At 36.5% G+C, this 11,860-nt stretch overlaps 1 pseudogene; it reads left to right on the forward strand.

Annotated features, from left to right (window-relative positions):
- The first annotated feature begins 6,419 nt into the window (after positions 1-6,419).
- Positions 6,420-11,848, forward strand: LOC129619532 (olfactory receptor 5D13-like; annotated as a pseudogene).
- The last annotated feature ends 12 nt before the right edge of the window (positions 11,849-11,860 follow it).

Consider the following 11,860-nt stretch of genomic DNA (forward strand, 5'->3'; position numbering starts at 1 on the left):
CCATTCTATTGTTTTCCTCTATTTCTTTACACTGATTAGTGGGGAAGGCTTTCTTATCTCTCCTTGCTATTCTTTGGAACTCTGCATTCAAATGGGTATATCTTTCCTTTTCTCCTTTGCCTTTTGCTTCTCTTCTTTTCATAGGTGTTTTTAAGGCCTCCTCAGACAGACATTTTGCCTTTTTGCATTTCTTTTTCTTGGGGATGGTCTTGATCCCTGTCTCCTGTGCAGTGTCTTGGACCTCTGTCCATAGATCATCAAGCACTCTATCAGATCTAACCTCTTGAATTTATTTGTCACTTCCACTGTATAATCACAAGGGATTTGATTTAGGTCATACCTGAATGGTCTAGTGGTTTTCCCTACTTTCTTCAATTTAAGTCTGAATTTCAAATTAAGGAGTTTATGATATGAGTCATAGTCAGCTCCCAGTCTTGTTTATGCTGTCTGTATAGAGCTTCTCCATCTTTGGCTACAAAGAAGATAATTAATTTGATTTAGGTGTTTACCATCTGGTGATGTCCATGTGTAGAGTCTTCTCTTGTTTTGTTGGAAGAGGGTGTTTGCAATGACTAGTACGTTCTCTTGGCAAAACTCTATTAGCCTTTGTCCTTCTTTATTCTGTACTCCAAGGTCAATTACTGTACTCCAACCAATTACTGTACTCCAAGCAATTACTCCAGTAATGGCAATTACTGGTGTGCTTAGTCGCTCAGGTGTGTCTGACTCTTTGTGACCCCAGAGACTGTAGCCCACCAGGATCCTTTGTCCATGGTATTCTCCAGGCAAGAATACTCGAGTGGGTTGCAATGCCCTCCTCCAGGGGATCTTCCTCACCCAGGGATTGGACCCATTTCTTCCACATTGCAGGCAGATTCTTTACTGTCTGAGCCACCAGGGAACCTATTAAGGGAGGAGACCCTAAAGCTACTGTGATTTTGTAGTATCTATTTATGTGCAGAAAACAGTGTTCAAACCCTGACTTCACATACCAATTTTCTGGAAATTGGATTTGTTGTGTCTTCCTTACTTCTTTGTGAAATGTGTATTTTGGGTTGGCCAAAAAGTTTGTTTTGGTTTTTCTGTAACATATTTTGGAAAAACTGGAATGAACTTTGATGGCCATACATTTTATTCCCAATATTATTAGGAAATTATAAGTTTGCATTCACTAATTAGTTGTTATTTAGTTAATAATAAGTTTAAAAATATTGCTTACTACTCCCCAAAACTAGCCCTCAACCTGGACTCAACACACTGACAGTCACAGATACTAAAAACAAAGTCTGGCAACTGTTGTAGCAAAATGATGCAAAGTGAGGAAACTGAGAGCTACTTATTATATTTACACTTTTTCACTTCAGAATTGATAGTATGTTGGCATAAAGCAGAGCTGGTTGTAGTATTGGAGATAAAATAAAATGGGACTACTAATGTGAATGATGACATTTTAATACAAAAAATTAAAAAAAATAAATTATATATTTTTTAATTTAAACAATAAGTTGCAAAGATATTTCAGAGTTTTCAACACACCTCACTGTACATTGTTAGTAGGAATGCAAAATGTTGCAGCTGCTATGGAAAATGGTATAGAGGTTCTATGTTAAGTTGAAAATTGAATTGTACATGATCCAGAAATTCTGCTTATGGGTATTATCCTAAATATTTGAGGTCAAGCTTTCAAAAATATTTTAGCATTCCCACATTCACTGTAGAACCATTCACAATAGCCAAGGTGAGAAACAACTGAAATGTCACTTCCAACAGATAATTGGAAAAAAGAATATGGTGCATATGTAAACAGTGGAATACAATCTGACCTTAAAAGGATGGAAATTGTGTAATATGTGACTACATGGATGAAACTTGAGGACATTATGCTAAATGAAAATGTCAGTCATAGAAAGGCAAATACTGCAGGATTCCACCTATATGATATACCAAAATCATGGAGTGGAATAATAGTTACCAGAGGCTAGTGGAGAGGGAAGCAGAAATTTACAAATCATGGTCAAGAAGTTTCAATTTAGCAAGACACACACAGCTGTACTGTATAAAACTATATGTGTAGTCAACAGTACTGCATTGTACACTTAAAAATATCTTAAGAAGGTAGATCTCATATTGTGTTCTTACCACAGTAAAATAAAATTTAAGAAAGAATTAATGGTACAACATCTATTTATGCTTTTTTGACTATGCCAAGGCCTTTGACTGTGTGGATCACAATAAACTGTGGAAAATTCTTCAAGAATGGGAATACCAGACCACCTGACCTGCCTCTTGAGAAGCCTTTATGCAGGTCAGGAAGCAACAGTTAGAACTGGACATGGAACAACAGACTGGTTCCAAATAGGAAAGGGAGTACATCAAGGCTGAATATTGTCACCCTGCTTATTTAACTTATATGCAGAGTACATCATGAGAAACGCTGGGCTGGAGGAAGCACAAGAGATTGCCAGGAGAAATATCAATAACCTCAGATATGCAGGTGACACCATCCTTATGGCAGAGAGTGAAGAAGAACTAAAGAGCCTCTTGATGAAAGTGAAAGAGGAGAGTGAAAAAGTTGGCTTAAAGCTCAACATTCAGAAAACGAAGATCATGGCATCTGGTTCCATCACTTCATGGCAAATAGATGGGGAAACAGTGGAAACAGTTTCTGACTTTATTTTTCTGCACTCCAAAATCACTGCAGATGGTGATTGCAGCCATGAAATTAAGACGCTTACTCCTTCGAAGGAAAGTTAATGACCAACCTAGACAAAGTTCTGTCTAGTAAAGGCTATGGTTTTTCCAGTAGTCATGTATAAATGTGAGATTTGGACCAAAGAGTTGATGCTTTTGAACTGTGGTGCTGGAGAAGACTCTTGAGAGTCCCTTGGACTGCAAGGAGATCCAACCACTCCATCCTAAAGGAGATCAGTCCTGGGTGTTCATTGGAAGGACTTTTGTTGAAGCTGAAATTCCAATACTTTGGCCACCTGATGCGAATAGCTGACTCATTGGAAAAGACCCTGATGCTGGGAAAGATTGAGAGCAGGAGGAGAAGGGGATAACAGAGGATGAGATGGTTGGATGGCATCACCGACTCTATGGACACGGGTTTGGGTGGTCTCTGGGAGTTGGTGAAGGACAGGGAGGCCTGGTGTGCTGCAGCCCATGGGGTTGCAAAGAGTCAGACACAACTAAGCAACTGAACTGAATTGAACTGATGATGACTAAAATTTAAATTTTATTGGATTCCATCCGGATTGTTTTTTCCCACTAATACACTCTTTTCTTTCTGAGATGTAATCCGGGGTACCATATTGGATTAGTTTTTACATCTACTCAGTATCCTCTGGTCTGAAACAGTGTTTCACTCTTTTCTTGTTTTTTTGTTTTTTTTTTTTTTCTTGACCTTGATAATTCTAAGGAATATTGGTGAGGTATCCTGAAGAATATTCCGGATATGGGTTTACTTAATGATTCTCTCACATTAAGCTGGGATTGTAGATTTTTGGTATAGTTTTATCACAGAGGTGAAGCTTTTCTCATGATATCATATCAGGGGTGAGTGATATCCACATTACATCACTGGATAAGACCACCTTTTTCTTTTGCTTAAGGCAGAGCTGGCCAAGTTTCTCTACTCTAAACTTGAATGCTGGATTTGAAATGCAGTTAATAACAATTATTTCTATATTTTTCCCATATTTCAAAGTCTACATTGCATGTTTATTTGATGAATACCTATTATTTCAAAAGTTCAATATCAAAAAAGTAGTTAATGGGATAGATGTGGTGGTGTAATTTTCTTTAATGATTTAGAAGAAAATGCACACACTAAAATGACACAAGAGACAGTGTTTCACCTAATTAAATGGTTTGTGGTCCACTGAGTAATATTCCAATTACAATTCTGTGTACTTCATATACTCATGGTCATGGGGGGAAATATAAGACCCAGGGTTTTCCAGAATTTAGACTATGAATTCAGCCTTTACATTTTTCTTTGTATTTTTTGATATTCCTAATGTCCCTAGAAATAAAATGCCATTTTACTGGCATGCTCATTGAAATGTACTACCATTTTTGCAAGCCTAAATTCTTTTAATATCTTAAAGAATGTTTGAATGCTGAGAAGAAACATACCTGAGATTCATTAATCCTAAAAAGAAATTCTCAGTAAATTAATCAAGAACATCTGGTTTCAGGTCAGTTCATGTTTCTTTCTGTATCTTTCAAATTAAGTGGAAAAGATGGAGCTACAGCTCATATAGATTACTCCACAAACTATAGATGATCCCTTTCTATGATCAGAAGCATTTTAGTCTGCACTAATATGGCATGAAGTGATTTTGACAATTAAGATTTGTATTACTGAAACTAGCAGCAGTGAGCAATAGGGAAATTGCAAAAATACATAGAATTCTGTAATTCATAAACTTAGTTCCAACTTGAGTACAAACCTACCATTAATCCACTGATTTTCTCCAAAATCATTTGAAATTGCTAAGGTTGAAAACCAAATCAAATTTTCAGTCTCTTTTGTTATTGATGTATCTCATCAGTAATCGAAAACAGTGGTTCCAGTCTTCCTAATATACCAGGGTGTTGCTAATATTTTCAAATGTTGAAGGAAAGCCATTTATTAAAATAGTCTGAATAATAATGGATATTTACAATGTATCTGCCCAGTCCCTCTTGGTACTGGAAAAAATATACTGATGACATATTATTTATGTCTAGGGTTGTTTGTAGTGGATATCAAGTAGGCCTTCAGGGAGCTGAGTCTGTAGCCTGACACTTGATCTGGACAAAACTAAGATGAAGCAGACCATCCATCTAATTTTACTGAAGTTTTATATCTGTATCTTGGGGCCATTCATATTAAGGCATGGCAGCTCTTGCTTCCCATCTTCTCCAAGTTTGCCTCATCATAACAGAGGTTTACTCATCAGTAGAGAAAATTTGTAATTTTCACTGTATCTTGAATGCATTTTGTATAAAATTATTGTTGGTAAATATAATAATTAATTATATAGAGTTATATATAATTTATAAATATAAATTATATCCTTTTGTTTCTCATAACATTATTTATACTTTATATTATATATTTATTTATATATTGGTGGCTGAGACAGTGAAGAATCTGTCTGCACTAAACGTGGGTTTGATCTCCGAGTTGGAAAGATGCCCTGGAGAAGGGAATGGCAATACACTCCAGTATTCTTACCTGGAGAATCACATGGACAGAGAAAGCCAGTGGGCTACAGTTCGTGGTTTTTCAGAGTCAGACACGAGAAAGCAACTAACACTCACTTATAATTTTAGATATATATCAAAAAGATTTAGCTGCTAAGTCATACTGGAGTGGGTTGCCATCTCCTCCAGGGGATCTTCCCCACCTAGGGATTGAACTCAGGTCTCCTGCATTGCAGGTGGTCTCTTGCATTGAGGGTGGATTATTTGCTGACTCAGGCATCAGGGAGGCCCACAGCAATACTGGGGTGGGTTGCCAGTTTCTTCTCCAGGGAATCTTCCCCACCTAGGAATCGAACCTGTGTCTCCTACATTGAAAGTGGATTCTTTATCATTAAGCCACTGTGGAAGCCTTATACATTAAAATAGATGATCTAAAATCACATTTACAAATAATTAATATAAGTTGATTAGATTCAATTAATGAATGAATCAATGTTAAGCAAAATGTCAATATAAAACCCGAAAAATTATCCCAGGAGGCAGTATAACCTCAATGGTGGTTTTGATGGAAGGTACAAGATTATTTCTAAATAAGATTCTATAATTAATTTAAGCACAAGATGGAAGGCATAAACTAGTTACAACTTAAGATTTATGCCAATTCACAAACTTTATGGGTGCTTAATTCTTTAATATGACTAGAATATTAAAAAGTTATACTAAGATTTATATGGCACCTTTTACACATCAGGTGATCTCCTTGATCCTTGGTGTAATTGTTAGAACCATAACGCAGTACTCTGCTTCTTTTTGGCATCTCAAAATTTTGTGATTTACAATTTCTCTTGTGTTCCAAATTTATATTTTAGTTGTATATTAAAAATACTAACCAAGGGCTAAATTTTAAATGATAGGATGAATAGTCTGTATTTTAGTGGTTCTCATAATTTATCATGCATCAGAAATCACCTGGAGGGCTGGATCAATCACAAATTGTGGGCTCCATTGCAGAGTTTTTGATTCAGGATGTTGTAGACAGGGCTTGAGAATTTGTATCCCTAACACATTCTTGGGTGTCCCTGCTGCTGGTGGCTTGAGGACCATACCTGGAGAATATATACCAACTCCACAGAGACATATGAAGCTTCTGCCTTCTCTGTTTCTCTTTTCTATTCATTTGTATTTTTCAGGAATAATGTTTGGCCCTTTGTTCAACAGGAATCATGCTGCTATCAGAAGGAAACCAGAGCATCATACCCACATTTATTCTCCTGGGTTTTTCAGAATATCCAGAACTCCAGGTCCCACTTTTCCTTCTTTTCTTGTCTATCTACACATCACTGTAGTGGGGAATTTAGGCATGATCATAATCATCAAGGTCAATTCAAAACTCCACACGATCATGTACTTTTTCCTTAGTCACTTGTCCTTTGTCGATTTCTGTTTTTCTTTTTCTTTCTTTTTTTTTTTTTTGAGTTTTTTTAATTTTATTTTATTTTTAAACTTTACATTATTGTATTAGTTTTGCCAAATGATTTCTGTTTTTATACTGTAGTTACACCCAAACTGTTGGAGAATTTGATTGTGGAGGACAGAACCATCTCTTTCTCTGGTTGCATTGTGCAATTTTGTTTTGCTTGCCTGTTTGGTGTAGCAGAAACGTTCATGTTAGCAGCAATGGCCTATGACCACTTTGTGGCAGTCTGCAACCCCTTGCTCTATACCACTGTGATGTCTCCTAAGCGTTGTGCTCTGTTGGTGGCTGGCTCTTACTCATGTGGTGTAGTGTGCTCCATGACACTCACATATTTTCTTCTTCATTATCCTATTGCAATTCTAGCACCATAAATAATTTTATCTGTGACCACTCTGTAATTGTTTCTGTCTCCTGCTCAGATCCCTATATCACTCAGATGTTATGTTCTATTATTGCCATATTCAATGAGGCAAGCAGCCTGGTGATTATTCTGATGTCCTATATATTCATTTTTATCACTGTTATGGGGATGCCTTCTGCAAGTGGGCGCTGGAAAACCTTCTCCACCTGTGCTTCCCACCTGACAGCCATCAGCATCTTCCATGGAACCATCATTTTTCTTTTTTGCATTCCTAACCCCAAAACTCCTTGGCTCACAGTCAAAGTGACTTCTGTGTTTTACAGAGTAATGATTCCTATGTTGAACCCTTTGATCTACAGCTTGAGGAATAAAGAAGTAAAAAATACATTCTCAAGATTAGTTTCACAAAACTGCTTTGTCACTATGCATATTTTTAAACTCATTATTTTATTTCTGAAAAAATAAATGATATCCTATGCTGAAGATTGTTCAGTTCTTGTGGTGCAATTGATAATTCAAATCTTTTGATAAATATGCTTTAGGTCAATATATCTATGGTAGGATAGCAGTTTATTGATGATTATTGATTTTTGCATACATCAATGTTTAGTAAAATAGCTGTAAACCATATGTAAACCAAAATTTTAAAAAATGACTGCTTTTTGTAGTATTTATAAATCATTTTTGAGTGAATTCAAATGTTAAAAGTTTATGGTTATATAATGAAATAAACTATTTTTTTCTGTCTTGGCCTGTTGGCATGTACATCATAAGAAAAATGATTAAGGAGAAAGTTCAAGCTTCACACAAAGAAGGCATAAAACTGTTTATGACTTCCTCTTCAAAACACAAGTCTGGGAAAATTAAAGACAGGAGGGCAACATGGACTCCAAGAACTAATCAATATTAACCACACACACACAATAGCAATAAAATATGAGTAACCAACCAACAACACAATTATTCCAATCATATACTGACCAAATGTTGTCTTAGACTAAAGTGTTTAGGCATGCATGACAGCAATCTGTCCTTCACTATATCCCAGAGTTTGCTCAAACTCATGTCCATTAAGTCAGTGAAGCTATCCAACTATCTCATCCTCTGTTGACCATTTCCCTGCCTGCCCTCAACCTTTCCCAGTATCAGGGTTTTTTCCAATGAGTCAACTCTTCTCATCTGGTGGCCAAAGTATTGGAGCTTCAGCTTCAGCCTCAGTGTTTCCAATGAGAATTCAGGGTAGATCTCCTGTAGGATTGACCTGGTTTGATCTCCTTGTTGTTTAAGGGACTCTCAAGAGTTTTCTCCAGCACCACAGTTTGAAAGCAACAATTCGGCCCTCAGCCTTCTTTATGGTCCAACACTTACATCTGTACATGACTACTGGAAAAACCATAACTTGGACTATTTGGACCTTTGTCAAAAAAGCGATGCCTTTGCTTTTTAATACACTGTCTAGGATTGTCATAGCTTTCTTTCCAAGGAATCATAGATGAATGATTCATAGAGGTAAAGATAAAAATGAAAACTAAAAAATATTTAGCATAAAACAGAAAAAATCTTTCAAAAGTTAGGATGATAACTTTTTGAATGAACATAAAAAGGATGGATCTTTAAAAACAACAAAAGGAGCTTCATTGCCATTAAAAATGTTTGGTAAATGTTTCTTAAGCATAAATGACATTATTAATAAGGTGAAAACACAAGCCATAGATTGTGAGTAAGTATTTGCAGAACTTATATTTGATAAATGATTTCAATGTAAAACTACAGAGGAAGTCTGTATACTCAATACAAGAAAAAAGCCTACTTAAAGTTTTGATGAACTGTACACATTTGACAAAACAGAACACACAAATAAACACATGAAAAATAGCTAGTCATCAATGACATTCTTATTAAAATACAAACTTAAACCACAAAGAGAAACTACTGTTCTCCATTTAGAATAGCTAAAATGAATAAGAGTTTCAAATAGTGGTGAAAATGTGGAGCAAGGTAAATGCTTATGCATTTCAGATAAGAGTACAGTGTTAAATAACTTTGAAAATAGTTTAGTAGTATCTTATGAAATTAAACAAGCGCTTCCCAGACTATTATGCTACAGAAACTGTGATAGCAGTTTAAGCCTCAAAGATGGTGGCAATTTGTTGTGCAGCATGGAAAACTAATATCCAACAAGGTTGCTAGCTCTGGGTGACTAGGGTGTAGATACTGGCTCCAAAGCTAGTCCAGGGTACAGAGGTGTCAACAATGGGGGGAAGACGCATCGTGGAACTCAAGCCTATCTCAGTGAGAGAATAACCATGCAGACTTGTGGGATTTTGGATCAAGACCATACTATGTACAACAATGACACCACCCTTATGGAAGAAAGTGAAGAGGAACTAAAAAGCCTCTTGATGAAAGTGAAAGAGGAGAATGAAAAAGTTGACTTAAAGCTTAACATTCAGAACACGAAGATCATGGCATCTAGTCCCACCACTTCATGTGAAATAGATGGGGAAACAGTGGAAACAGTGTTAGACTTTATTTTGGGGGGCTCCAAAATCACTGCAGATGGTGACTGCAGCCATGAAATTAAAAGACACTTACTCCTTGGAAGGAAAGTTATGACCAACCTAGACAGCATATTGAAAAGCAGAGACATTACTTTGCCAACAAAGGTCTGTCTAGTCAAGGCTATGGTTTTTCTTGTGGTCATGTATGGATGTGAGAGTTGGACTGTGAAGAAAGCTGAGTGCCGAAGAATTGATGCTTTTGAACTGTGGTGTTGGAGAAGACTCTTGAGAGTGCCTTGGACTGCAAGGAGATCCAACCAGTCCATTCTGAAGGAGATCAGTCCTGGGTGTTCTTTGGAAGGAATGATGCTAAAGCTGAAACTCCAGTACTTTGGCCACCTCATGCGAAGAGTTAACTCATTGGAAAAGACTCTGATGCTGGGAGGGATTGGGGGTAGGAGGAAAAGGGGATGGCAGAGGATAAGATAGCTGGATGGCATCACCGACTCGATGGACATGAGTTTGAGTGAACTCCGGGAGTTGGTGATGGGCAGGGAGGCCTGGTGTGCTGCCATTCATGGGGTCGCAATGAGTCAGACATGGCTGAGTGACTGAACTGAACTGAGCTGAACTGATGTACAATAATTCTATGCCTGGTGGGAAAAAGCTCTGGTGTGTTATGCCTTCCTGGAAGAGTTTGCCAAGTGTTAGTCAGGTTGTCAGGAGCCTAGGGAAAGCATTTGTTGCTGCTGTTCACTTGCTAATTTGTGTCCAAATCTTTTGTGTATCCATGGACTGCAGCCCACCAGGCTTCTCTGTCCAAAAGATTTCCCAGGCAAGAATACTGGAGTGGGTGGCCATTTTCTTTACAAAGGGTTATTCCTGACTCCAAGCAGGGATAGAAACTATGTCTCCTGCACTGCAGCTGATTTTTTTTTTTTTTAATTTTACCACCGAGCCACCAGGCTAGACAGTTGGTCTATTTGTGTGATATTTCAGTATAGTAGAACCAATGGATTGATTGACACTCAGAGGTTTTAGAGATTTAAACGTGTTTCCAAAATGCATTTTCCATTTTTAAGAGACTATATTATTTAACTGTATTAATATAAGCTTGAAAGTATGGATTGCTTATATGTAGAAGAAAACACAATTCAGTTTCAGTAAAGAACATCACTGTTTCTGAAGATAATAACATTTATTTAGGTTAAGCAATAAAATCAGAGACCAAATTATATTGCTTATACATCTCAAAACACATGCACTTCATACACAGAATGGGAAAGAAAAATCACACAGTAAATATATATAATAGCAGTTAATATCTCTGAACATTTTCATTTTAGCTTATTTATCATTTGTTTTGGGTTTTATTGTAGTCACCAAGTTTTCTTATTCAGTCCATGTATTTTTTATCATTATTTTTAAAGAAATTCATGAAATGGGCTATTTGAGGTGCCATTTCCAAAGCTGGTCTCTGAGGTTTCCTTCCCATCCAGATGTATTTTACTAGTTTAATCATTGTATAAATTGACATTATGATTGTCCCTTGCCAAGTATGAAGTGCCAAAGAATAAACTTCATTTTAGGGGGAAAAAAATTTCAAATTGCCACATGAAGAAAGCATTCACGCTAACTTACTGATGTGTGATATAAAAATTAATAGCTCAAGAAATACTCTCTAGGGTCTAAATCAAACTGCAATCGTTAGAAAACTTGAAGATAGAGCTTTATTTTCTTCAATGTTCATTTATGCTTTCCAAAATGAGAAAATTCTTGTGGTGAGTCATGAGCTCTGCCATTTCAATGATCTTCAGTTTGAACATAACGATAGAAGTATTACGGCCTCTAAAAATATTACTCCTCCTGCTTTTTAAAATAAATTTGAGTGCTGTTTTCATTTATTGTTATGTTACTCCCACTAAACAGCACAGACCTTCAGAATGGTGGAACTGTGAAAAACATGTTTTTCTACAACATTATAGAAAATATCTCTCTAACTCTAAACTAAATTCAATTTCTGTCACTCGTGATCAACTTCAAACCTAACTCATCACTATCAGGCTGTGTTAATTCAAACAAGTGTCTTAACTCATATATGTTTCCATTTCCCTTTGTAAAATATGAGACTGCTTGTTTTGAAATTCAGTCTTTTTTTTTTTCCAAAGTCTTATTTAGTGGTCAAAACTAAGGTACCAATATTTTAACACAATGTCTGCTGCACAATAAATGAGATACCCATGCACTATCATCATTATCACTTTATAATCACTGTCTCAGATTTTCTCCAATAACAATTATGTGGTTTGCTGAAGGAAATCAGAG

The sequence above is a fragment of the Bubalus kerabau genome, chromosome 9, assembly GCF_029407905.1.
Source record: "Bubalus kerabau isolate K-KA32 ecotype Philippines breed swamp buffalo chromosome 9, PCC_UOA_SB_1v2, whole genome shotgun sequence".
Classification (NCBI taxonomy): domain Eukaryota; kingdom Metazoa; phylum Chordata; class Mammalia; order Artiodactyla; family Bovidae; genus Bubalus; species Bubalus kerabau.